At 38.1% G+C, this 27,357-nt stretch overlaps 1 long non-coding RNA gene across 2 annotated transcripts in view; it reads right to left on the minus strand.

Annotated features, from left to right (window-relative positions):
* Positions 1 to 22,499: 22,499 nt before the first annotated feature.
* Positions 22,500 to 27,357, minus strand: part of LOC134431791 (uncharacterized) — a 98,188-nt gene continuing 93,330 nt past the window's right edge. For both annotated transcript variants that reach the window (XR_010031102.1, XR_010031101.1), the window contains 2 exons: positions 26,098 to 26,188; positions 22,500 to 24,812 (listed from right to left, as the gene is read on the minus strand). This is a non-coding gene — a long non-coding RNA (uncharacterized LOC134431791). The remainder of the gene's footprint in view (positions 24,813 to 26,097; positions 26,189 to 27,357) is intronic.

Genomic DNA, 27,357 nt, shown 5'->3' on the forward strand with positions numbered 1-27,357 from the left:
AAGTTGTTTAAACACTTCTGGCCACTAGCACAGCAGTCATATTTAACTCATATCCCCAGTTTAAACTACATTGAAAAGGCTTGTTTTGGAGCAGTCATTACAGAGGAAAATTATCAAAATGAAGTTCAAGTCATTATTTTCTAAAGTGATACAATCATTAAAAGTAACTTTTATGCATTTTTCCCTCTAAAATAAAAGCTAAAATGTTTTCTAAGTCAAAATTAAAATAATCTTTTGAGGCCTTTAATTATGAGATCACAGTGATGAAGGAAAAAAGACTTCTTAAGAAAAGAATGGAGGATTAAAGGTCAGCAGATGACAGAGTTCAAATTATATATCCTGAGCAAGAAAAAGGTGCTGTAGAAGAATGTCAAGAATGCTGGGCTTTTGTCTTACTTTTAAAAAAATACTTCAAATAATAGATGCCTACTGTAGCTCCAATAAATTTGAATGACATATTAAATAATTGAAAATGCAATCTCAGATTTTGAGGCTTGAACATACTAACAGGCATTTCAGCATTTTGTTAAATTTCTTTAAGCTTCCTGTTAGGCAAAGAGATAAGAAACCTTAAAGAATCAAAAATATGTCACAAAATGTGTGACAAATCTACAAACCAAACTTAATGTTTAGACAAAAATTTGGGGATCAGAGAAGTCTTTCTTCTGAGTTGATCTGAAACTTTAAAACAAGTAAGATTAGTTTAAAAATAACCACTTAGAAAAGATTGTTTAAATGCTGTTCTGTGGACTTGACCCAAACTCCAGTATCAATTTACTGGATTTATCCCTTTCACTAGTGATAGATAGCATTAGAATTAAAATGGTGTGGAAAATTGTGACAAAGTAATAAAGTGGAAATTAGGTAGAAAGGAGTTCATAACAAGCAAAATGCATTTGAAAAAGATAAGACTTTTAAGGTGTTAGAAATGACAGATAGAAACATTCAGTACAGCAGAAATTTAAATTAACAATAAATTTTTTAGGGTATAACAAATTTTAGCCCATACCCAATTTTTACCTTGCAAAGATAAAAAAATCCCTAACCACAAAGCTCAGTACAAAATAATAAATCTTGCCCAAAACCAAATTAAATTATTAGGAGGAAAAATTACTGAAAAATTTGATAATGTGGTCATTTGGCATAGCATTAAGCAGTGGCAGCCCTGGCAAGAACACAGTGTATGGTGCATCCAGAGAAACATCAAGTGTTCACAGAAAGTGAAAAATTATTAATCAGGGACTTCTCTCTGAAACTGGAAAGGATGTCATAGAAACTATAAATTCATAAAGTCTAAACCTCTACGTTTTGAAGAAAATTGACTGAGAGCTTATTTAAGGGTAAAATAGTACAAGAGCAGGATAAGACTAATTCTGAAAGGTCAAATGAACAGAGTTTAAAAAAGAAATCCTGTCAGAGTCCTTTTGAGATCAGTTATTTGTGCTTTAAAGGAGTTGCTAGCAGTAGCTTAGCTTTTCTTGAGGCATATGAAAAGTAAATCAAAACCAGATCATTAAGTGGTGTAACAACAGAGAATGGGGCAGCATAAGACTGTGAACCAAGAACTAATGAAGGAAGAAAAATATACAGCAAATGAGCCACATAGAAATTATGTTCTTTGCCATCGTTAAGCTACATAAGACTTCTCAGGATCAGACAACGAATACAAATAAACAAGAACAGGATTGCATGAAAAGAACAATAATGCAAAACACTCAAAGAATCATAATTGAGACATGAGAAGCGTTGTGTGTTTTTAGAAGCCTTTAAAAATTACAAAATTTGGCTATTTAATTTCTGACAGTGTTCCCTGGTGTCAAAGAAGGCCAGAAGTGTGCTGGCTTGGGTCAGTATTCATGTGACCAGCAGGACAGGGCAGGGACAGTGCTCTGGTACTCAGCACTGCTGCGACCACCCCTTGAGTGCTGTGTTCACTTCTGGGCCTCTCACAACAAAAAAGGGCATTGAGGTGATGGAGCAAGCCCAGAGAAGGACAGTGGAGCTATTGAGGGCTCTGGTGCACAAGTCTGATGAGGAGCAGCTGAGGGACACAGGGGTGTTCAGCCTGGAGAAAAGGAGGCTGTAGAGGAGTGACCTTATCACTTTCTACAGCTCCCCAAAAGGAGTCTGCAGTGACATGAGGGTTTGTCTCTTCTCTCAGGTAAAAAGTGACGGGATGAAAAATGGCCTGAAGCTTCTCCGGGGAAGATTTAGGTTAAATATTAGGAAAAATTTCTTTCCCAAGGATCTGGTCAAGAATTGGAACAGGCTGCCCAGGGTTGAGGCAACATACATAACTGGAGGTATTTATGTGTAGATGTGGGGTTTAGGGATGTGGTTTAGTAGTGGACTTGGGAGGGATAGGTTAATGGTGGGACTTGATGATCTTAGGGATCTTGTCCAACCTAAATGATGCTACAGTTCCATGGTACTGGAGCCTTTAAAACTCATCTTCCCAGGCTCTTATCTGCAAATCAGAAACACATTTCTAAGAGAACTGAAAGACAATTTTAAAATGCAGGCCACACAAATCCAAGATCTGAGGTATTCAGAGGTGCTGGTTGCAGAAACAGATTTTTCTGGTGGCTGGACTGTGGGGTGAATTGCACATGCCACGTTTTATTGCAGTTACTGCTGGGTAGCCCTTCTGTTAGGGAATGATGGCTGTACCCACTGAGCCCTTACTCTCTTTCCACCTTCCTGATGACCTTCCCACCTTCTACCCAAGGGTGCTTCTGCTGGAAAATTGAAACATCTGACCTGAAAGTGGAAAGGAGGTGCCATGCAGCACAAGTGTTTGCTTGGAAAAGAGGATAGAGTAGGAAAAGGAAATCTCAATAACAGCATCAGAAAGAAATGTTCCCTGGAGGCTGGCACAAGCTTCTCCCCAAAGACTGGTCCCTAGCAGAGCATAAGCCTGCACTCTGCTCAGTCCTTGCTCTCTTTGCTGGCCCTGCAGCAGAGTTTTTCCTGGCCACTGGAAGAGTGGTGTGGGGTGAGAAGCTTTTTTTCTTCCCAGCTCTCTAGCAATACCATGAAGATGGGAGGAATGTGTTCAGACTTGCCTCGCTAGAAGCAAATCAGAGGGTGGTTACCGGGCTTGCAAGGGTTCCTCAGGGGTAAAGAGAGAGACGAGAGTCTTGACTCCATGATCAGAAGGCTGGATTTATTAATTTATGATATATAATACATTAAGACTATACTAAAAGGAATAGAGAGAAAAGTTCAGAAGCTTGAAAAAGGAATTAATCAACAAAGGAGCTCTCTCTGTTCTCCCAGAGAGAGCTCAGTCTTTGATTGGCCCTTAATTGTAAACATGGAACATGGGCCAATCACAGGTGCACCTGTCGCATTCCACAGCAGCAGATAACCATTGTTTACATTCTCCTTCTGGGGCCTCAGCTTCCCAGAAGGGGGGAAAACCCTAAAGAAAAGGATTTTCCACAAAAGATGTCTGTGACAGAGGGTAAGAAAAAAAGCAATGTCCTAAATGCTTGTACCTCACTGCTGTCTTTTTAGGTGCTACCTTGGAGAAAATCATGCCCAGACTGCTTCAGGACCCGATCTACAGCCCACATGCCGGACAGGGGCCCTCTCAGTACAGGCAGCACCCTTCCAGTGTTACTCCAGTATCAGAAACATGCAAACGTGCAGCTAGAACAATCTACATCACCTGAACAAAACACTTATGAAGGGATTGAAATGCATTTACCACACATAACCTCCCAATTCCTCCGCATAGAAGAAAATAACACACATTTCAGTGTGTGTTACATTTCATTGCAGCAAACAAACACATCCAGACACGCCTGCTTTGACCTTTTATATGTCTGGGACAGCTCTCCCACTGCCTGTGGCCGTCTCTCCTAAACAATAGATAGTTATTTTTTATCTCTGCTTTGCCTTTGCACTTTGTTCACTGTGAGAAAGATGCTCCCAAAAAGGTGTGCAAGCACTCTGGAAGAAGCTACCAGAGAGTCCCTAATGCATTACCACAAAAAACACATACAACATCTTTCTTGTGGCTTTTTACTTTTCCTCTGGTGTCCCAGGGGACTACTTTGCAGTTATTTCCACCTAAACTGTTAATGGTATTCCTACTTAATTACCGGGCTATTTATCCACTATATATATACCAAACCACTCCAGCTGTCATATTGAATGCAGAATATTTGCTTCCTGATGCTGCTGCTGATCTACTTATTTCAGGACATTGGTTGCTTTAATACCTGTGTGGGTTCTGTATTCCCACTGTGCACATTTTGTTCATGGAAGAGCTGGCATTTATTTTCATCCCTGAGAAAGGTCATAACTCATGAATCACAGGAATAATTAAGGGAAATTAAAGTATTTTTCCCATAGCACAGATGTCAAGGGTCTATAAACTTATTAAAGTGTATGATCTATAAAAAAATGACATTTCTTAAAGCAACTGCTTATAAAGCTGATTTTTTTCAATAATTTTTATTTGCAAGAGAAGTATATGTTAATATCTACAAAAATGCCCTTCATCCCCTGAAAGTATATTTACTAATTTAGGACTTGAGAAATTACTTTCCAAGTGGGTTTTTTATAATGCCAGAAGACAAAAAGGAAACATGAGTTACTAATGGAGTGTGATATAATTATGCTGGAATCAAAGTATGTTTATGTCACATTTCAAAGTAAAGCTTTCAGACAGATATTGACATCAGTTCATGCAAAATACCAACAGTGATTGTGTGGCTCTCAGTCTTAAAGCATATATGCCAGAAGACAAACAGCAAAAAACTAAGAGGTGAATGAAAAAATGGAGGTGAGTGAAAACAAAAGTATATAAACAATGTTTCAGAAGGAAGAAAAATTAGCAGTGTAAGGAAAAACTAGTTCAACATTTTCATCATGTGCTATCTTGGCAATTATACCATAATGTCTGTTTTTTGTGTAAAGAATTCAGCATGATTAGTCTTCTGCCCTGACTGATAAAAGCGAATGCATTTATTCACTGATTTGAAGTGAAATAAATGTTTAACATCTTTGCTGGACAAACTTTTTAAGGCAGATCTCAGTTTCAAAGACATGAACAAAAAACTTGGCATTTAACTTAAAAAATTGATAAATTTATTTATCCTGCTGGTAACCACGTTTTGAAGCAATGTCACTTTTATTACTCTCTCTCCCATATTTGTGTTTTTACATTTCCCTTCATCTGCACCTGAGCCACCTGCCTTTTTGTCTGATGAATGTATCTCTGATTCGGCGTTCTTCTATAGCTACCAAAGTATTCACTACATGGAATTTTTAAATATATCTGTTTAAACTTCTGTAAATCTCTGTATAGGGATATTAAATTACATATCTTTGGAATAGTTTAAGCTAATGCAAAATACTGCTTAAAGAATTCCTACAAAGAAATTGTCTTCCCATGGCATCTCTGAGGAAGCTGTATTTGAAACACATTTGTGCCAAAAGTGTATTTTCATATCTAAAACATGCAGATCATATAAACAATACATAACAGAAGATACATTCTTTGAATTTAAATCCTAAAAAAATGACAGAAATTAAAAGTCAGAACAAATAATCATTTCAAAGAGCTTGGGGGTAAATTTATCTTTTTATTGTCCATACAGATCTTGCACTTCCAAATAGCAAGCTGCGGGCTTGGATTTTTTTTGTTTTGATGAGTTTCTTGTTGGGTTTGTTGGTTTGTTTGTGTATCCATTTTCAGGTGGGATGGTTGGTTGATTGGTTGCTTGGTTGGTTTGTTTTACACAGCTTCAGCTGCATACTAAATACAAAACACCACTGTCCTTTTACAAAGCATATTGCCACTCCTTCAGCAGGACTAAAATCAGGATGGGAGCCACACTGACAGCACTACTTAGGCCACAGATTACAATAAATAGAAAAGCATGTGCTCACTGAACACTTGTTTGAGGAGAGACAAAAGTAGCTCAATAGTGAGGTTTTCCCGCCTCACTCCAATACTTTGGTTTCCAACCAAAGCAGGCTGAACAAACATAAACTCAGGACTGTGTCAAGCTTCTAATTAATCCAGTAATAAAACTCTTCAACACATCCTGAAACTCCCTTCACTCCCTTCACTGCTTTAACATTTTCATGGCAATGTTTTCCTAATATCTCACTGGAATTTTTCTTGCTGCAGAATAGGGCTGTTGCCTGTCATCCTACCACATCTCTGAGAACAGCCTGTCTCTCTCTTATCTGCAGATTGCACTGAGATTGTTAAGACAGCAATAAAAGTCTAACATTAGATTTCCCTTTAAGTTTTATGCCGTGCGGAAGAAGTCTCTATCAAAATGGCACCATCAATTTTAAGAATAAATTAGGCAGGAGTAAAATGTAAGAAAAGTAAAACCCACAGCAAGGAAAAGTGGAGCTAAAGATAGACCACAAAAAGCAGGAAGATATCTTTATATCCAAAACCTAAGCAGCTGAGAAAGGGGCTCTAGAGAGGTGCATCTGCTGGGGGACGGTCATCAGCGGGCTGTCAAACAAGAGCAAATGGAAAGCACAGACAGCACATGCCCTCTGCACTGCAGATGACCCAGTTGCTAATGGCTGCACAGAAGCTGGAGGATTTGAGTCCTGTAAGAGGCGCATGTATCAGTCATGCCCAGAGGAATTAGGTGCTCCACACATGGACTTAAAACCTTCTATCCCCAGAATATATGAAAGTATGCCAGGCATGATGTAATAAGTTCATTTTCCTGAGTAAATCTCTTTCATTCAATGAGCATACTATGGCTGCTGCAGAGATGGTCTCTAACTGAGGAGCGTGACCTTTGCCATGTCAAAGAGTTTTATACCATTATAAGTGTAAAACAGATACCTATTTTAAAAATGTGTTCTTCTGGAAGTAATGTTGTTTAACTGTTAAATAATAATTTCTTCTAAGCAGATCAGATTCTTCTGTCCTCTGTACCAATATAAAAACTCTTCTTACAGCATTTCAAAAGCACATACTCTTTCATTTGTAGGTTTAGATTTTCTTCAAAGGGAACCATCTTATTACCTTCCATAGAGTCAAAACCTTCTAAAAGTGTCTCATAAAAGTATTTGATAAAGATCTAAAGAGAGAGGAAAGCCTTTGATATATAATGAAATAATTTTGAATCATTCTTCCACATGCAAAAGCAAGACAATGTATCTTTTTAAAGAAGAATCATCTACTTGGCACACAGCATCAATACAGAGGCTCTTTTTCCCATTTGCTGCTGAGTTAAAGTAATTGCAGTGGCATTAGTTTACAAAATCAATTACTGATTATTAAAATAAAATAAAAAATAAATTAAAAACTAAGCTTCACCTCTTTGTTTAAAAATTGCCCCCAGACAATTAAGGATGTAAGTATCAAATTTAAGCAAGGAATAGTATTATGCCCAACACAGAAAAAAAATGCAACATCTAACAGCAGGAAGAGGATATGAATATGCCATTTTTGATCTCAAAAGGAGTAAGAAAAAGTTTAGTTTACATAAAGCTTCTTGTCAAATGGACTTTTCCTATACTGGTTTTCATGGACTAGCAGATGGCTATCAGAAGACTTGAAGGAGACTTTTGAGGAACTGAGCTGCAGATCCGGGAGTAAATATATTTTTTCATAGAACACAGCCTGGTAAGATGGGTAGGTCTGTATATTTAATGACACACCACAGACAGACACATCTCCAACAGCCCAGAGTGAGCATTCATGCACTCGTATTCTTCAAGTCTTATAAAAGATACCTGAAACGTTGCTTCGTTACATAAATTTAAGACTAATATTTGTCATCAATATTTTCTACTTTCTATTTCTTCCTTTTTGTGTGACTTTTTCTTGTGTTTCTGCTCACTTGCTCTCTCTTTCAATACAGTTGTCTATGATTATTCCAGTTATTGGATTACACTTTTTCTGGTACAACTTCATTTGGTAAAAACACAGCATTTACAATCTAATTCTATTGTTTGAAACTTGTGATTATTTTCACTTTTAGGATAGTCTAAATTGCACGTGGGTCACAAATCACACCAATAAATAATACAGCACCAAATTTCAAGAGGTTTTCTCTGAGAGACCATCTTTGCTAACTACCCTCTGCATCATCAGGTTTCTTCAAACTATGCTTTCAGTGAATAGGGAAGCACACGAAATTCAGGCAAGTACTACTGCAGGTCCTGATGCCAATAAACAAGAATGATGAAGTACTCACCAAGATAGAAGGCATGAGGTTAAGTGCACAATCTAACCACATTCCTCTTGAATTGCAACAAATACTTGAAGATTGCTTTGTCTTCTTTTTCAAGCTTGACTCTTTAATTTGTTATCAACCTCTTCACTGCATCTCTCTCGCTCCCTTCGTCATTTTCTCCCTGCCTCTGTGTGGTGCTGACTGGGCACTCTGCTCTGTTCCACACATGATGCCAGCCGAGCAACGCTGATTAGAAACATTGATTATGGTGGATGTCAGAAAGAATCCCAATGCAGCATCAATCCTGATCCTGATCCCCACCAAAAGGAGGAGAAAGACAGCGAAGCTGGAAAAAACCCAACCAAAATTCAGTGACAGCTGGTAACTTCACAATATTCAGTTACGTCCAAAAACTTCACTGTTTTGAAATTAGGATATTTCTTCATGTTAAAATCCGTGCTATCTCAGATCAGTTTAGATAGAATGAATGATAGAGAATGGCAAAAAAATCTTATAATTTTGAGAGTCCTCATAAACTTGCTGCTAGAAACTAGTGAGCTGGACTCCCCCTTTTTTTACGGGAGCTTTAAGGATAAGTGTGTAGATCTGTAACCAGTGTTGTGCTGGCTGAAGAGCTCTCCCTGACAGCAGACAGGGCTGGCTCAAGACTTTGCTAGTGAAGTTACAGCAGAATTTGTCTCTGCTAATGCAATCTACTACATTCCCCTGTTACAAGAACTACCTTCTCTACCTGTGGAGAATAATTACTAATGAAACTTCCCTTTTTACCATTAACTGCCTTCAGGTTCTCAGTGTTTTTACCAGGATATCCTGGATAATGCTCACATAAAATCCCATTATGAGCTATCTTATCAGTGTAGGACATTACGGAAGGGGTCAGTTACATGATCGAGTTGCCATGATGAATTCCCTACCAGCCATGCTACTGTAATAAACTGTGTGCTGGCTCTTAGCCCACTTTAAGTGTGAGGTAATTTAAATCTCTTCCATTTAAATTTAAGAAAAGGACTTTCACCTTACTTTGCCAAAAGCTAGAAGCAAGCACATAGCCTGGTACTGCAGTTCAGCTGATCTGCAGGAACTTGATATTGTGTTTGTAATTGTGAGAGAAGTCAATGAACTGACATTTATCATGCATAGGAAGGATGAATTTGCTTATCCTTCTGTAGTCAAGAGTAGCATTTAATACCAGCTCAGAAGGGAGTGATTCCTTCCCAGCCTCTTCCCTATATTGAGGAAGGACAAGTCCTACTGCCCACATCTGTGTATTTGCAGGGACACAGCACCAAGACCCTAAATTTTTAACTTTCCTCAGCTCCAGGAAAAAGGATAGGATGTATTCCACCAAGCAGTAGTGAGGGAAAGTGAATAAAAGCAAGACATAATTTGTTTGTTTTTTTTTTTTTTTAATTTATTGTCTTGGAGGTATAGTTAAAATAGTAGATTCCCTTTATTTTAAAAAACACCAATTTTAAAATGCAGTACCATAAATAGGGTCTAATGTACATATTATGCTATAAAAGAAGGACTAGGTCAGTACTGAGACCAATGTTTCAATATGAGAGACCTCCAATTAATCTTTTGTGGTTTCACTTCTGGTTTCCTCCTCTTTTACATTTTGCTTCACTTCTACACATAAGAAAAACTCAATTAATTGGTGATTCAAAAGGGGAGCAATTTTCTAACAAGCAGAAGTTTTGAACTCAGTTATGATGAAATTTCTTCTAGTTTACTAGAAGTTAATATGCATGCCATGCCACTAGAGATTGCCTCTCAACTTTCCCAAAATATTTCTCCTCCATTTTTAAGAATTAGGAAACCAAGGAAAGAACCTAAAAAACCAACTGGAAAAACAAAACAAAACAAAACAAACAACAAACAACAAACAAAGCTAAAAGAAAAGCAAAACCAAAACCCAACCTAATCAAAATCAGTAACAGGGAGACGTAAAATGCCAACCAAGTCATGCATTTCAAAAAAGGTCTTGATTGGTTCTTTCCCTCCCTATCCTGGACTCTCTCATTAACATAATCAACCACCTTTCTTCATAGACAATAGCAAAGATGTGGTGCAGGAATGAAAAGTAATCACAGAGGAAAAATCAGCCTTTGGACAAAAGAGATTCAGAAGTGGTCCAAGGCCACGCTGAACTCCAGCTACTGTACCCCAACCCCGTTGTGAAACATCGTTCAACTATTTCAGATGTCCATTTCAGAAAGAAATTCATGAATTGCAAATAAACTTGTACTTAGAGATTAAACCTTCTGTTCACCAGAAGTCAGAGTTCTGGCAAACAAAGAACTTCTAGAGAGTGAAGCGAAATCTAGGTTCCTGCTGCTTTTCACCTCATTATACTCTCTGTGGGTTTGTGCAGTCAGTTTAAATGTGTGTAAAGGGTGGGTATGGGACTGTTCGTGTTAGCAGACTTTTGCAATCCTTTCCCTTTTTTTTGGTGAGGAAAACTTCATCTGAAAGATAAGGGAGGAGAAAATGGAGCAATGAGAGCTAAAGAATAACAGTGGGAAAGAGGAGAAGAGAAAGAAAAACTAGGAAAGCTAGGTAAAGCCAGAAAATCCTGCCACAAGAGGGTAAAAAATAATTGCCACAACCTCCTGGAGAAAACTGGCAAAGCACTGAGCTTCAGGGTGTGCAGCACAAGAGTAGAAAGAGAAGACTGGAAAAAATTACTGAGCAAGGAGAGAGTGTGCAGAGGAGAGTAATAGAGTATGCCCTTTAACTGTACATCTCCAATTCCCTCACATAAAGAGATCTCACATAAAGAGATAACCATTATTACTAGCCAAAGATAGGAAGGAAAGCTCAGAGGATATTTGGAAGAAAAAAATAAGAGAGTAGATTAAATAAGATGTTTGGATATGCAAGATAAAGGAAGGACATAGGAAAGACTACAGGGAAGAATGAAGCATAGAAAAGAGAACGCAGCAATAGAAGAAGAATAAATTAAAAAGGCAGGAAAAGGGCTTAGCAGAAATGGATAGGAAAGTGGGCAGAGACAGACACAGAGAAGAGCAGCAGAATGAACAGGAAGGAGCAAAATCAAATTTAAAGTGAGGTGAAAGGGACAGCTTCTCAGAAATTTTACAGTGGATCATTTATTTCAGTCATTTTCTGATCAAGATCTAGGTCAACACACCACACTGCCTTGAAGACAGACGTCAATAAATGGAGTGAAAGAAGAGAAACCAAAGTTTCCATAATGCCCAGGGAGCAACAGGACAGCTGTCTTTTAGCTATAACATCCACGTAGACTTTATGCCAGATTACGCTGCTAATAAAGAATGCTTTGCTTTAAAACATGCAGACTTCCAACAAGGTAAACCACACATCTACTTATTCCTGGACAGCACATCAGACACCCTGGAGTGCCACTTCAGGATGCAAAGAAAACTGAGTACCAGCTCCCTTCTTATAAATAAAAATATAGCAGGTGCAGTGCTCTTTCTCACACTGATAAGGTCTGGCTCCTAGCTAGCTGAAGAGACAGATTGGGCTTGGTCCAAATCCACAGGGTCTTCTTCAAACAGAAAAAGCCCTATTTGTGTGGCACACAGAATCCCTCGGCTCGAGCTCTCTGATCTAATTGTGCAGCTCAGTTACAGTCTCAGGTAGTAGAAAAGAGTGTAATTTTGAATTTACTGAGTTCTGAAACATTAAAACCTTTCCTTTACATCAGTTTCAAAACTCTCTGTGTACTGAACTTTTTCTACTTTGTGTCCACATAGGTCTCTCTCTAAAAGAAGACTAATCAATCCGTTTACTGCCTTCCTCAGTGTTTAGATTATCTCATCATCATTATTTTTTAACCTTATCTGGCCATATATTTACTTTAGATTAGGACATCAAAAACTCTCCTCCCCCCAACTCCCTGTCCCCACAATTTGAACTGTTTCAGCGACTTTCCTTTTTTTTTTTTTTTTTTTTTCCCAAGGAGAGAATTAGTGTAAAAAAAGGAGGAAGCGAATAGTCTATGTAGTATTGGAGAAAATAAGCAAGAGATCAAGAGGTTACTCTCAGAGATGGTACAATCTCAGGAGTTCAGACCTCCATTGTAGTGGAACCCTCAGACAGCCCAGGATCTGTTGAACATGAAGGCTAGAAGCTGGCCACTGCCCATACCAGGAGGAAGGCACAAACTTGACAATGGCAAGTAGGACTGGCACATTTTATAACAGATATGAAGCCCTGGAACTAGAAGGACAGATAGGGTGGATGAGGGTCCTTGGTGCTGTACTAGATTTCTCTCCAGCCAGCTCCCAGCAGTGGGCCAAGAGTGGGCTGTTTCCAGAAAGCACAGTCCAAGACACAGCTGTGGGGCTTATATCTTTATAAGTTGTTAATCATCAAGAGCAGAATCAAGGACAAAGGAGAGGTCTTCAGTAGGGTTTCTGAAAGGATTTGCTCTATGGAAGCATCAGGGACTAAAGACACAGAACATGGGTGTGTAGGGGTTTTTAAATGGGAATAATCCAAGGGGAGGGGATAAACCAGCAGCTAATTGGAGGCATCCTGGGGAGGAGTAAAAAGCAGGGTTCACAAAAGCATCTTCCAACGAGGGAAGTAACAGGGGGGAGGGGTGGGGGGTGTTGGGTCACATGGACTAATGGGACATGGTACTTTAGGGGATTTCCAAGGGGTAATTCCAAGCAGGGTGTTGGCACGAGGTAGGATTGGCAGGGAACTCAGGCTAAATGGACAATGGGGTGGGAGGAAATAATTTGGACCAAATCATTAACTTGGGCAATAACTCATTAGGAGTGAAAACACTCTGCAACAGGCCTTCCAGGATAAAGGGCCCACTTAGGGCAGCACCATCATCACAAACTCTCGTAGGAGCAAAAGCAGGGGGTAGTTCTCAGAGGTGGCTCCCTTCCAATGGAAGAGAGGGCCCAATACACAAACCAGACCCAGCCAACAGGAAAACCTTCTCCCTTCCTGGAGCTCTGGTAAGAGGTATTGCTAGAAAGATCTCCAGCCTAGTAAGGCCCTCCAATTATTATCCATTATTAATTCTTCAAGTCAGTGGTGATAAGATAACAAAGAGAAGTCCAAGGGCAACCAAGCTGGATATTAGGGCCTTAGGATGATTGGTTGAAGGGTCAGACAAGCACAGGTAGTGCTTTCCTTTATTGTTGAAAGGAACAGGCAGATCCATCAGGTCAATGCCTGGCTCTGAGGCTAGTGTCACTGGAAAAATTTTGGGGGTTTTGACCATAAGATATGCTGTACAGCACTTGGTTTAATGATACCTGATGGGATGAACCTATCTCAGAAGGGAAAAAGGGTTCAAACACAGGAGTTAGCTGGGCTCATTGAGAAAGCTTTAAGCTAGGTTTGGAGGGGGAAGGGACAAACCCATGCTTGCCAGACCAATGAGAAGTCATACTAAAATTTGAAGGAGGAGGTGCCAAGGGGATCTCTCAAGCTGCTCCATGAGGCATTAGTTACAACAGACCACATCTGAAATATTTCTACACCTATGCACAGAGTGTGAGGAGCAAAGAGGAGCTGGAGGCTTTGGCCTGGTCCCAGAGATTTTACATCACTGGAATAAGTGAAACCTGGTGGGATGAACCCCTTGATTAGAGTGCCAGGTTGGATGGTCCAAAGCTCTCCAGGAGGGAAAGGCAGGGCAGGTGAGATGGAATATTGCCTGAAACCAGCAACGGCAGGCTGACAGTCTCTCAGTAAGGATTAAGGGACAAAAAATAATCATGTAGGTATCATTATAGGAGTCTACTGTAGGCAACCTGTCCAGGACAATGATTCCAGAGAATTATTCTTTCAGGAGCTAAGGGACCTTCAGAACAACTGCCCTTGTCCTTATAGGAATATCAGCTTGTCGGACTTTAACTGGGAGAATCACATATCTGGCACAAAAAGGTCCAGACAAGTCCTAAAACATCTGGATGATAACCTCAATGTATAGCTGCTAAGGGAGCCAACTTGGAGAGGCACCTTCCTGGGCTTGTGGCTTGTTAGAACACAGGCCCTCATGTGTGAAGATTGGTGGCTGCCTTGGCCACAGCAACCATGAAGGAATCAAATTTAAAATCTCTGTTGTCACGTTGCAATTCTTGGGACTGTCCTGGACACTGATGATCATTGTGGGTCCCTTCCAATACAGAGTATTCAATGATTCCATAATAAATAAATAAATAAATAAATAAATATGCAATGCACTTATATATCTGTAGTATATCTTCTACATTACACAAAATATATCTATGTACAATACATGTATTTTTTATGTTTCAGAACAGGACAATAGAGGCCATGAAGGGGGTGAAGTACAAGTCTTGTGAGCAGCAGCTGAGGGTTATTTAACCTGGAAAAAAGGAGGGTCAGGGGAAACCTTATCACTCTCTATAGCTGCCTGAAAGGAGGTTGTACTGAGGTGGATGTGAGTCTCTTCTACCAGGTAATATGTGACAAGGTCAAGTGGAAATGGCCTCAAGTTTTGTCATAGAGTTTTAGATTATATATTAGGAAAAAATTCTTAATTGAAAGACTTATCAAGTATTGTAATTGACTTCCCAGGGAGGTGATGAAGCTGGCATCCCTAAAGTATTCAAGACACATGAGGATATGGCACTTGAGGACATGGTGTAGTGGTGATGGGGCTAGGTTGTTGTTTGGACTTGGTGATCTAAGAGGTCTTTTCCAACCTTAACATTTTCATGATTCAAAACTGACCACATGCATTTGTGGGTTACTCCTCAGATAGCTGCATTGCCACTCTTGCATACCTTCTTTGGTGGCAGTTGCACTGGGTAATCTGATGATCTGAGAACCCACTACCACCAGGCCAACAGGCACAGGATTTTAAAATTCCCCAGAGCTCCAAAACTGTGCTTTGAAGTTGAGCAGTAGGAACTTACTTGAGTTAGGGGGAGATCAAAGTAGCTGTTCCCATATTAAAAGTAAACAAAGCTTTTTTTTTTTCTTTTATTTTAGAGATTTTATGGAGTGAAACTTCTCTCCAAAAGGCAGAAGTGTGGACAAAGTTGTTCCATATTCCACTTACCATTTCTGCATGTTAGATCTTTAAGAAACTTTTAATCAACTTATTTCTTATTTCCAGTCATTAGCTCTAGTGTCACAAACCTCTCCTGATATTTACCAGTTACTGATCCTCTTTCCAGATCTGCTCCAAGAGTGAGGGCAGGACAGATTTGCTTTACACAAAGCAAAGTCAGACCTATTGTTGCACACGTGTTGCTGCCACGATATTCAGGCCACGTTATGGGACTTCTTTGTGGATTACAGTGCTCTAGCCCTTACACCCTAAGAAAATTAAAATAAATGAGCTAACTAGAAGACAATTTTGTTCAACCTATTACTAGATTATTTCCTTAACTAACTCCTCCTATTCTCCTTTGTTGTGTCAGTCTTGGCAGAGGTAGAAATCCCAAGTTATATTTATCACACTGCAATCTCTACAACAGTTTCCATCTCTCTCACTCCCTCCAAAAGTCTGATGTTTGTACACAGGAAGAAAAGAGACAGAAACTCTTGGGAACTGAACATTTTCATCCTTACAGCAACATACATTTACTGCAGAAGGGAGTTTGTGCCTGTGCTTTGACCATTCCTGTTCTTAAGTCAACACATTGGCAAAAGCATTCTGTCCTTGAAGCTGAGCCTTGAAGAGGCTCTGGAGCTGAGCCCCTGAAGTTGGGAGCACGCTGTCCTGCCCTTCTCACTGCTGTTCCTGCAGTGGCAGGCCCTGACACACAGCCAGGGCTGGTGCAACAAAGGGAAATGACTTTGAACACAGGCTCTCCACCAGAGCCCTAGAGGAGAGCGATGGTGAACAGAAATTGCATGTAGCTGGCTAACTTTAAGCTCTCTTCCAAGGCCTTTTTCACCTGGCCAAAGGCAGCTCTTGAATTATATTTTTTAATAAGTTCAGCAGGATCATATCTTCAAAGGAGGCACCACTCCCATGTAATCACAAAACACACGGCTTTTGATGGCTTGATTTTACTGTCCAGGAGAAGCCCAGGACTGTTCACAGCTGGGGCCTGTGATGAAGGCGATAATATTAATTAACTTCATCCCAAAGAACATGAGTAGGCTCAATTAACTTGCACTTGAAATCCCTTTAAAATTCTCACATAAAAGCAACAGTGCTCTCTATCAGTTACTCCAAATCAGTTATTCCAATTTAATTACATTCTTCTTTTTATTCCTATGTTTATCTTTTGAAAACTAATGAAATGAAACCTGTAATTTTTAAATTTCTAAGAAAATTTCTGATGATCTGTACATCACAGATGGTATAAAGCCTAAAAAATTAAAATAAAATCAATGAAATATTGAAAAAAAGACAAAAGACTAGGTCTATATAATTGAATCAATCATCCAGAAAACCTAAAAAACAAAAGATGTCAAGTATTTTAAAAACACTGGATTTATTTTTGCTTTGTTTTGTTTTAGTTTGGTTTGGTTGGTTGTGCATATTAACCGACTCAGTAAACCACAGTTTGACAAATATTCTGTTGCTAAAAAAGATAATAAAGTAACAAGAGGGTAGTTCTCATTTCTACAGTAGTGATTTTTAAAAGGCTCTGTTAAATGGTGAAATAATCTATGTCCACAGGCTGGAAAAATATCTGTCTCACCCAGCTGGACCAAAATTACAAAAGACAGAATATGAACTGTTCATCTCCTTTAATTATCTTTAACAGGTCCCTACTTAATTATGTTAGCTAAATGACTACCTGGATTTAAATACTGCTTACATAATGAGAATGTTGGAGAAGACCCTGATGACAATACAGAGCACAAATACATTTTCAAAGCTGTAGGAAAAATGAGACACTAAGTTTACAGCTGGTTTTGAACACCTCTCTGGAAATACAAGACTGCTTAGCTTGCTTCCCACTTAACACATGCAAATATAGCCATACGCAGAGAAGAATGCATTTTTAATTTTTAAATACGGAGGTGGGGATTCACTTGTGTCTTATCACAAATTCCTTATTCACAGGAGCAGTTGTCTATGGGAAATATCAAAGCAATAAACAAGTCACAGTGCTCCCACTGAACAGCTTAGCTTCACCTTCAGTAGCCTTCCTAAGGACAGAGTTGAGGAAAAGGATTAGCTGCAGACATCAAAAGGATGAGGTGTATCTTTGAAATCCCTTCACAGTCCAGTATTTTGTTTATGACCAAAGCCCCTGAGCTGCACGTGAAAACCAGTTTCCATGGATATTTAAATGACACTTTTATCAGGCATATCAGAACAACATACTTTGATATTTCAAAGACTTGCAAGGTCACCTTTGAGCCATCCTCAAATTCATTTCTGTCAAGCAATCAACATTTCTTGTAAGCAGCAAAGAGTGTTTGTGGCTTGTCAGTGTGACCAAATTGGAAAAGAATTGAAACTGTGGAGTATTGAAGCAGGGAAGATTAACCACACCAGTAACCTGTGACAGAAAACCAAACACCTTTGCTATCAGTTCTTTCCGTACCTCCTGCTCCTCCACACTGCTTTGTTCTTCCCACAGTGCAGAAAAGCCACAGGTATTTTTGTGATGTGCGATGATTCATCTCTGAACTGAAGCACAAGACCAAAGCATTAGCTCTGCGAACACGTCCATTTACCTGTCCTATGCTGACGTGCCACTGAAATAAATAGGATTGCTCACTTTGTAAATCAGACATGTTTGATGAATTGACCCCTTTTATTTGTGCGTGACATATTTTATGAGAGAATCATTTCAAGGCCCGCAAATTATGAAATCTTGGGACTTTGGTTCAAGTTGTCTGTCATTACAGACATGCAAAAAAAAAAAGAAAATCCGCTGTAGTAAAAGCTAAAATAAAATTATTGGGAAGAAATTAACAGCAATGAAAATTATTTTTAAATTAATGCTTCAATTTTGAAATAGCTATTATAAACATTTGTGCTTGCTATGGCTTGCAGTTAAATTTTAAAAATAGCACTTAAATATGCATGTTAATAACATCCAGAAGGCATTTCTTTCAAGCCTGTTTGGGCTGCTGAAGGCTTTAATTTAACCACAGCATTCATTTATGTCTAGCAGTTAGAATTTTCTTTTAAGCTCAAAGGAGCCGGGAGTTGTAACTATGATCTAATTGGTAAGGAATGAAGAATGTTTTTCATGTTTTATAGACAGCATGAATCCTGCTCATTTTACTGCACTAAATTATAGAGTGTTCTGCTCAGTGTGTCTCCCTCTGGAAGTATGGGCCTATATCTCATTAAACTATAAAAATAACTTGCAGTGTTCGGCGCTCCTCGAAAGCTATCCTGCCAAGGTATGTTATTTTTATATCACTAATGCATGGTAGAGAGTCAGTCCAGAGAAAGTTAGGTTTTTTACAACCTAGAACTAAATTAATTTATAGCTACATCCACATGTCAGAGGGGACACATAAGGAACCTAAACTGCTATAGAAAACAATAATTTATTATTGATTTTCAGCTCCTTTTTAAAAGCAGCTGCAATTTATTGGCTTCTCAGTTCTTTCCTCTCTGGTACAAATGATCTAAACAATGCTAGCAATGAAGCAAAGCAGCTCCTGTGGGTCTGGCAAATGACATAAAAGTCAGATATGCTTTACCTCTTTTTTGGCTTAAACAAATGTTCCATCACTGAAATGAGAAAAAAAAAAAAAAAGATCAGAGGTAGAATGTAATGCTTTTTTGCATTTTAAATTTTCTTTTTCTTTTTTAGGTGTGTGTGATTATGTAAGATATCTCACATGAATTTTTTAACTTTAAAATACAAGCAAGCATTTCACACATTTTTCAAGCTATGTATATTGTCATTTTGTTGTACATTCCAGCTGAATTTAGCTGCAGTAAAGGCAGTACACTACAAATTATAAATTACATATGCTTAATCCTATGGAAATATCTTGTTCTTAAAAAAATTAAGTTTGTCCTTAAAAAAAAATTAGTCTGAAAGGCAGATGTTACAGAATTGCTACTGCAGCCACTGGAGTCTAAATTACAATCCCTTAAAGCAAGGGTAGAGTGAATTGGAAAAATAAAAGCAACTCAAGAGCCAAGGTAGGAATGAGCACAGCACTAGGAACACTCTTCAAGGAGCGTAGCAGCAAGATAAGAACAGTAATCTCTTTTCTCCCAGCAGCACAGTGATTAACCACAGATATCTCCTTTCAAAAGAAAATAGTCTACAAAATTGCTCTCATTTTAGGAGTATACGGGAGTACACTAAAAATTACAGCAATAATTTTGAAAACACAGGCATATTTGTTATTTCTATGGAGGAAAAAAATTACTCTGTTGCTAGGTAATTTAGCTCAGGTTAGTTCTTCTGTACAGGGTTTTGTTGACAATGCCATAGTTCCTTCCCTGAACAGTCCTAGCTCCAAGGGCCTGGCCTGGCCTCTTGGCCACAGTCCTTCTTTGAGCAGGGTTTTCTTCTCAGAGAATGGACGGCCAGTATCCCAAGAGAGGAAAACAGGCAAATGTCACAGACTTACATGGGAAACCCTTTGCATTTTGCTCTTTGACAATTACTGGCATGCATACCCTTCCTTGGCACTGCGGGTTACAGCAGGAATTGGTCCCTTCGGAAATAACTCTCAGAGCTAAAGGACAATCATCTTTTACGCCAAGGTCTGACCATGCTTGATGACGAGCACAAGGGAAGGTCTTCGAGTTACACCAGACAAGAAGACAGATTCAAAGCAAGTAATTTCATTCTCAGGTCATGAGTTTCAACACACAGGCTCCTGGACCAGATTTTGATGCATATCCTTGCAAAACAAACCAAAGAAGATGGGAAGAGTAAACAAAAAATGACAAAAACTCTCTCGTGTTTGCCAACACCATCCATTTAACACACAGAAATGGATAAGTTCTGAAATGAAAAGCAAAGAATGATAGAATTATTATTTCACAGGAATATTTATACCCATAAAGAGTAATGGAAATATGTAAATAGAATCAGAAAGGGTGCTGAATGACAAAGATCCTGATTTATTAGATGTAACAGAATATGTCTGGAGTAGTTGCCTCCAGTTAGGATTGTTAAATCTACTTTTGGAAAAAATAAAAAAAGAAGCAGTAAGGTCAAACTGCCACCCTACCCATTTTAGGGAGCTGCTAGGATCACTGTGAGAAGTCTTCCTTCAAAAATAGAAGGACTAGGAATAAAGACAGAGTCACAGGCTCTTGTTACTGACCAAAGGCTCATGAGAACAGCTCCTAGGGCAATGTGCAGGCTGCTCTCGCCTACTAGCCACTATGCCACAGGACAAATTTCACTACCCACCCTACTAGATGGAATTACAAACTGGAAACCAAATCCCCCTCTGCTTCTCTCTCTGATCTGGCCTGTAACAGAACATACAGAGAACTCTGTGCACAGTTTTCTTTAATCTACAAAAAAACCCCAACCAGCAAAATAACCAACCAAGTAAAAACAAACAGACAAACAAAAACCAAACAAAGCCCCAAGCAAACAAAAACCATCCAAACCCCAAAACTGGGCAACACAGGAGAAGGGAGAAACACACTGAGACAACAATTTTTTGGTATGTAAATAGCTGGATTTTCACTAATCACTGAATGGCTAACCTGTAAGAGAAGCTGATTAGAAATGTAACCTTTTGCTCACACACAGCTAAAAATTAGTCCAGACTTTAGGAATTTGCAGGGTAGAGAGGAAGAACATCATTAGGAAATGTATTCAAGCACAGTGCATGGGTTCAAACAGCCTGTACATTATCTCATAGCTCAAAAAGAAGTTAAAAGTAGCATCCTCCATGGGGTAGGGCTCAGGCAGCAGCTAACACACATTCACCACAGAGTCACAGATGTACATTTTCTCAAGATAGATTTCAGACTGCTAACACAGCTTCTCATCCCAGATATGCAGAAAATGCATCCTTAAAATTGTCAAATTCATGAAAATTTGTGAAAGTTTGAATCCCAAATATAAATAGATTTACAGGAGTGCCAACCAACCACATATAAAATTTAAAGATGACTGTAATTACCTGAAGCACAAAAGTACCAATATGAGAAATGAGAAAGTATATATAAATTTTTAGAAACTTGATTAATATTTTCTCAGCATTACCAAATATAACCATTAAATATGATCCAATATAATTATGGCTTACGAAACTGCAATTTACTCAGATTTGAAAGGGTAAAGATGCAGTACTTCATGAAAAATATACAGATACTGCCACTCAAATATTTTCAGTGCTCTAATTCCAAAAGTATTTTATATTTAACTTTGTTTAAGTCTTTGTGTTTGTAATCTATCTGAAAATTCAGTGTGAATGAGGCTGAAATAAGTCCTATTCCAGCTGAGCTAAATGCCTGTTGAATTTTAATGAGACAAATTGTCTCTTTTAATGTGTTTTCATAAAAACTGATTATATTAAAGTATGCTAAAATTGAATTATATGTTAGGCTATTATTTAGAATTACTTGTTGTGTTTTTAGCTTTAGATTCCTGCACAAACTCAACAAATTATAAATATTTTAAGTAATGTCATTCAGAGTAGAAAAAGGTAAATTACAAAAAATTGACTTCTTTGTGTTATTTGAAAATGAAAGTAGGGGCTGTGCCATTTCACACACACACAGACACAGACACACTTTTTAATTTACGTTTTTCTTTTTGTTCTGTGCAGATGAACCTGATACTCAAGAAGCAAGGCCAAAGCCTTGGAAAGTCATCTCCATAGAAGACAAATTGTTATTTTTGCATACATTATCATTGTTAAAGATCGGTTTTTCAACAGCTCCAAAATTCTCCCCAGTGGGCAGTAGTCCATCTTACTGAACTACCTACCCATAATTCAACACAATTTCATGCAACTGTCTTTCTATGCTCGTGAAAGTCTATCGCTGAACTGCAATGGAGACTATTTTCCATAGCCTCCAGGGAGGCAGATAATTTTGTTGCCTGCCTCCATTCCATTCATCTTCTTCTAAATAAAGAAGGGATTGCCTTTTCCCTAATGCTGCCTGCTTTCAGAAATCCAAACATCCATCAGTGGAAAGCACCAAATTAGTACAAATTAGTACAAACGCCTGAGTAGAAAGCTTTTCATTCCCATGCAAGCTCAGAATCAGCCTTCACAACTGTAACTACTGACAGCTTCTCCAGCCACAGGACTTGGTCTCCAGAAGCCAAATTCTATTATTTAAGTCTTATGAGAAATATCTGTGGCCAGAGTGAAACTGATATTCTTCAAGGAACTCATATTTTCTTATGGATGCACCCCAGTTTACACAAAAATAAATGCAAATATGAGGATGTTCAAGATCTCCTTTTATTTTCTAATACTCAAAATATAATTTCATTCACTGCAGAACAGGGAATTATTCCAACTCAGGTCATTTTGAGGCTTTTAAACAACTGTTATTAACCACTGCCACAGAATGAACAGTCTGAATAGATTTATTCATATTTCCAAGTTATTCAATTCTGTTTTGACATACTGGTTTGACATGGAAAAGTTTGATCAATGGCAGTAGAGGAAAACAAATTAGTTGCAGGAACTGATTTGAAATGCTAATACTCTTTCTAAACATTAGATAAGCTCTTTTTCTAGATCTAAGTCTACAATTCTCAGGAATAATCAACAGACAAGATAACTGGATATTTTCTTGCACAAATAAATAATCTGTAAAATATTTGAAGCTTTTGACCCTTATTCAGTCATGGCAATAAAAGACCTAATTAAAAATTATATATGCTCTCTTATTTCCATTTACACTGCTGGAATAGACAAAAATTCTTGTTGTGAAGGATGGTTACACTAAAAGATTGCAAAGACTAAATCCATGTTATTGTACAAACAATAAAAAAATTAATGCAAAAACTTATCAAGTGCAAAATGAAGTTTACTTCCATGTGAATGTATCCACAGACAGCAGAAAAATAAAAATGCTTTTTTAATAGAACTTATAATCATTGGGTTAATTTCAGCATTTTCTGCAAAAGGCTGTGATTTGTGTTCCAGCAGTGCGGTTTTCCAGCAAAAGCTGATGCATTACATCTTCTAGCAGATTTTGGAAACTCAGAACAAGATTTTACTACTTCCTCCGCACCACATTCAGTAGGAAATGTAAAGATTTCATTCTGAAGTAAAAGACATCATACTGTGAGTTTAGCCAAGCAAGATGATTATAGATGCATAGTCAATACTTAGGCTCTTTCAGTGGAAGACAGTATTTCTATAGAACTCCCAACATGTATTTGGCATTAGAACATCTATACATGGCTACTAGAAGAAGCAAATAAGTAATTTTTTTGTGTTTACATAGATCTATCAACAATATATATTCATTTTTCCATGTAGCATATCCATTAGTAACAGTAATCAATTACATTCTGTTCACTTCCTCTCTTTTGTGTCAGAACAGTGATATTCATTTTAAGCAACTACACCTAATTTTTCTGTCACTGAAGTAACTATTCTGTCCCATGACATGAAATAAACAAAGGACCTACATCTTTACGACTGCCTCTAATGAAACCACTTTCCAAAAACGTGGCTAAATGGATAGGCAGTGCAGAAGATTAAATCAGCTGACTGAGGGCCTGCTGGTTGACATTGCAAAATCAAGTGTCCCTCATTGAAATTCCCTGCCCACAGTCCCTTTGCATTTATAACTGTGGGAAATCAGCTCTGCCACCTGAGCTGGCCTCAGCTGCCATGGCATCACATGAAGATAGATGTGATCACTTACAGAGGTACAATAGGGAGCACTCTCTGATCTGCTTTCATCTCGCTCCCTGATCTCAGATCAAAGCACGGAGGCAAGCAGAGCAAGGGCATGTCTACGCGGGGACATTACATCAATCTAGTTTGTTCACTCTAAGTGCACCAGTTTAAATACATCTCATAGAAAGGCTTATGCCCCGGTTTGTTGGGCCAGCTTAAAATATTTTCCATATTAATCATAACACCCAAACAGTTCTGTGCTTGTCTGAAACAACTGTCCCAACTTCCCAGCCAGTATTTCATCTCTCAGTGCTTGCAGCTGTGATATTTTTTGCTGTGCTGTATGAGGTCTATCTGAAATTAAAGAAATTTGTGGGCAGGTGAGGAAAACAAGTCAAATGAATGCACTGCTTGAAAATTTTCGTGGTGTCCATTAACATCATCAAAAACATTACTCATCTGCTGACACGCAACATCAATGACCCATTGCTAAACATTGTAATTATTGTAATATGAGCTGAGGAGCACATACATATTTGCCATAGCTCCACTGTGCAGAATTTTCCTTTTTGCAAAAACAAATGACTGCACAGTACAATTTCAGTACTGACAGTCATTCTGCCTTCCTCATGTGAAAAAAATGAGCAAAGATCATCTGTGCAGCGAGCACAAGGAGATGGAGCTTCACATCACTGTGGATCTTCTCTTTGGGTCACAGGAGCACTGTTCTCCCAGGGGCAGAAGTTCAGCAGCCACAGCCATGCACGAGTTAATTCCTCCAGTGTTGGTAGATCAGCTATCAGGAGTCCTGTTCTGGAGCTTTTCCAGGTCGCCTGGAGAGTGTTGTCCTGTCTGAGGTCACCCTTTAGACGCAGGCTTTCTCTTCTACTACTTAGAGGTCTGTCAGACCACAAGGGAGAAGTCAGAGGGCAGAAATAGGTGTTCCAGAGAGTTACCTGATCCTAAAATATTTAGACATACAACTCTGCCTGGACACAGGAAAGCAAATTTCAGAAACATTTAGCAACTTTAATGATTTTTTTTTTCTCCTGCCATACCAGACTGGCAGTTGCCGCAAAAGATTTTTTTTTAGCATATGGGTATCCAGGGGAAGTCAATTTCATTACAAGAGTTCTAATCACATTCAGCACATCTGAAATCTGTCTCTGAAAATTAAGGAGTTTAAGAACAGAATAATGAGCTGTCATTACAAGAAAACTCTAGGAGATACTTAAGTTGTGAGTTTAAGGTGATTTTTTCCTGTCTGCTAATGAACAATCCAAAATAAATCCAAATAAGGAGCCATAAATGTTTTTCATTGGATCAATATATTTCCTAAAAATATTGCATTTTCCTACAGGTTTTGAAAATGCATCATGTCAGTTACGTATTGCATACAATGTTTTAAAATAAAAATAATTCAATATTTGAAAATAAAAATAACTTAATCTGATGACTGACCAGGAGAGCATCAAGTTTCTGGTATCTGCTGCTGAAAACACACATTCAGTCTCTGAAACTTCCTGACTGCATTTGGGAATCCATATGGGCAGGAATAATTTCACACTGTGCATGCTATAACCACAAATATAGCAGGTATCCAATTCAAGACACTTATTAGCACAGACTTATTTTCTCTTTCCCATTTAATGGCTTCAAACCTGTTTTCCATGGATAACAAGTGACATTAAATGGCACAACAATTACAGTTGCATGTCTCTTCAACGTCCCTGCATCCCACATCTGTCTACAGTTCTGAGTGTGAGCAATGGTTGATCTGGAGCTGGACTGGCACGAAATTATTGCCAGACAGTCAGTAATGAAAATATTCTTACTGAATACTTCCAATTACTTGAGGCAGCAAGTGTCCCTAAGTGCACATTTTAATAAAAGTCATCACAAGCTTTAATATATGCATATCCATAAAATAAAATTTGTAATATTTTCAAAGAGACAAATCAAATGGCTAGAGAAAACATTTATTACATTGTATTTTTGATGAAAAACAAACAACATGAGACAAAAAAAAAGCTGGAAAGTTATAACAAATTAAAACAGCCAGCTATCATCTTTTATACGCATTATAACTCATTTAAATTTAGAATTTAGTCAAGGAAAACATTACCAGAGAATAATGTTTTCGCAGTAAAAGGTTACCTACCAACTTAGTGTTATTTATACTTACTATATTCTTGATACAAATCTTTGTCTCTTTAATATTTGGATGTAGACATTATGGTCCCAAAAGAACTTTATTCTTCAATTCTTAACAATATCTGCAAACCAAACAGAAAGTAAATAAACAAACAAAACTAGTCATTTTGATTTTTAAAACTTGCATGCCAGGAGTCACTTAAACTTCTACTACAAGCTGGAACATGATCAGTTTTACATGCAAAAGTACACTTGCAGAGCGCATCAAAATCCAAATGTGTCATGCAGGTAGCAACAAGCATAAGAGAATTGCCTGAGTAAAAATATAAAAATCCAAGTTTTGTCAAATGTTCGATTGTGTCAGCCTGTATTAAGTTGTTGGACATAACCTTATCTAAGATGCAATAAGCCTATGTGGAAGACCTCACTAGTAAAAAGTGTTATTGTGGAAAATGGGGAGAATAGGAAAGTAAACAGCCAGATAAACAGATTTTTGAAGAGCTGCAGTGAGTTTTTCTACATGCAAGAAATAATCTTCCTATCACTTAGCAATTTACTCCTTTCAGTTCTTCTGACAATATGTGGAGAAGCTACATAAAGCATTTTCCAGTCCTATTCAGACCTCCCCAGGTAATCTACATTGCATATAAATAACATTACTATAGCTTCTAAACAGAGAACACAAATTTCTGGTCAATAGAATATTGTATTATGCAATATAGAGAGCAGGGAAACCTTTGTCAGGGTAAACTATCAATAATTCTCCATTAGCATGTTCAAAAGAATTATGTGTAGTTCATCGTCACATAATTATGGACCACAGCCCATGTAATTTATCTTGTCAGAACTTTTCCTTTCCCACAGACACAAAATCAAGGAAATCTGGGCTAGGAGTAGTTTAGAAGCTAACTTACCTTTGAGAAAAATTCTTGTGAAAGCCAGAAGGTGGGTTTTGTACTAAAAACTAAAATAGCACAAATTACCCCAACCAAATAACCCTTATAGAAAGATTGCTTCTCTCAAAACACAGAGCCATGCCCCAGTGGTCACTGCCTTAGAAAGAGCAATAGACTCATGGCCTTCATGATCTGAATGCATAGAAGTGGATATGATGTTCATATACACAAACATAGCCATTTTTTGCAATCACTATAAAAGTTACTCAGTTGGCTTTTTATAACATTTCAATGGAAGAAAGGAGTAGAAACCACTAAAGAAACACAGATATGTTTTCATCCTTCTTTGAGACCATAAAGTAATAAAGCTGAGTTAACTCAGACTAATTTCATGG

This window comes from Melospiza melodia, chromosome Z (assembly GCF_035770615.1).
Source record: "Melospiza melodia melodia isolate bMelMel2 chromosome Z, bMelMel2.pri, whole genome shotgun sequence".
In the NCBI taxonomy this organism is placed as follows: Eukaryota; Metazoa; Chordata; class Aves; order Passeriformes; family Passerellidae; genus Melospiza; species Melospiza melodia.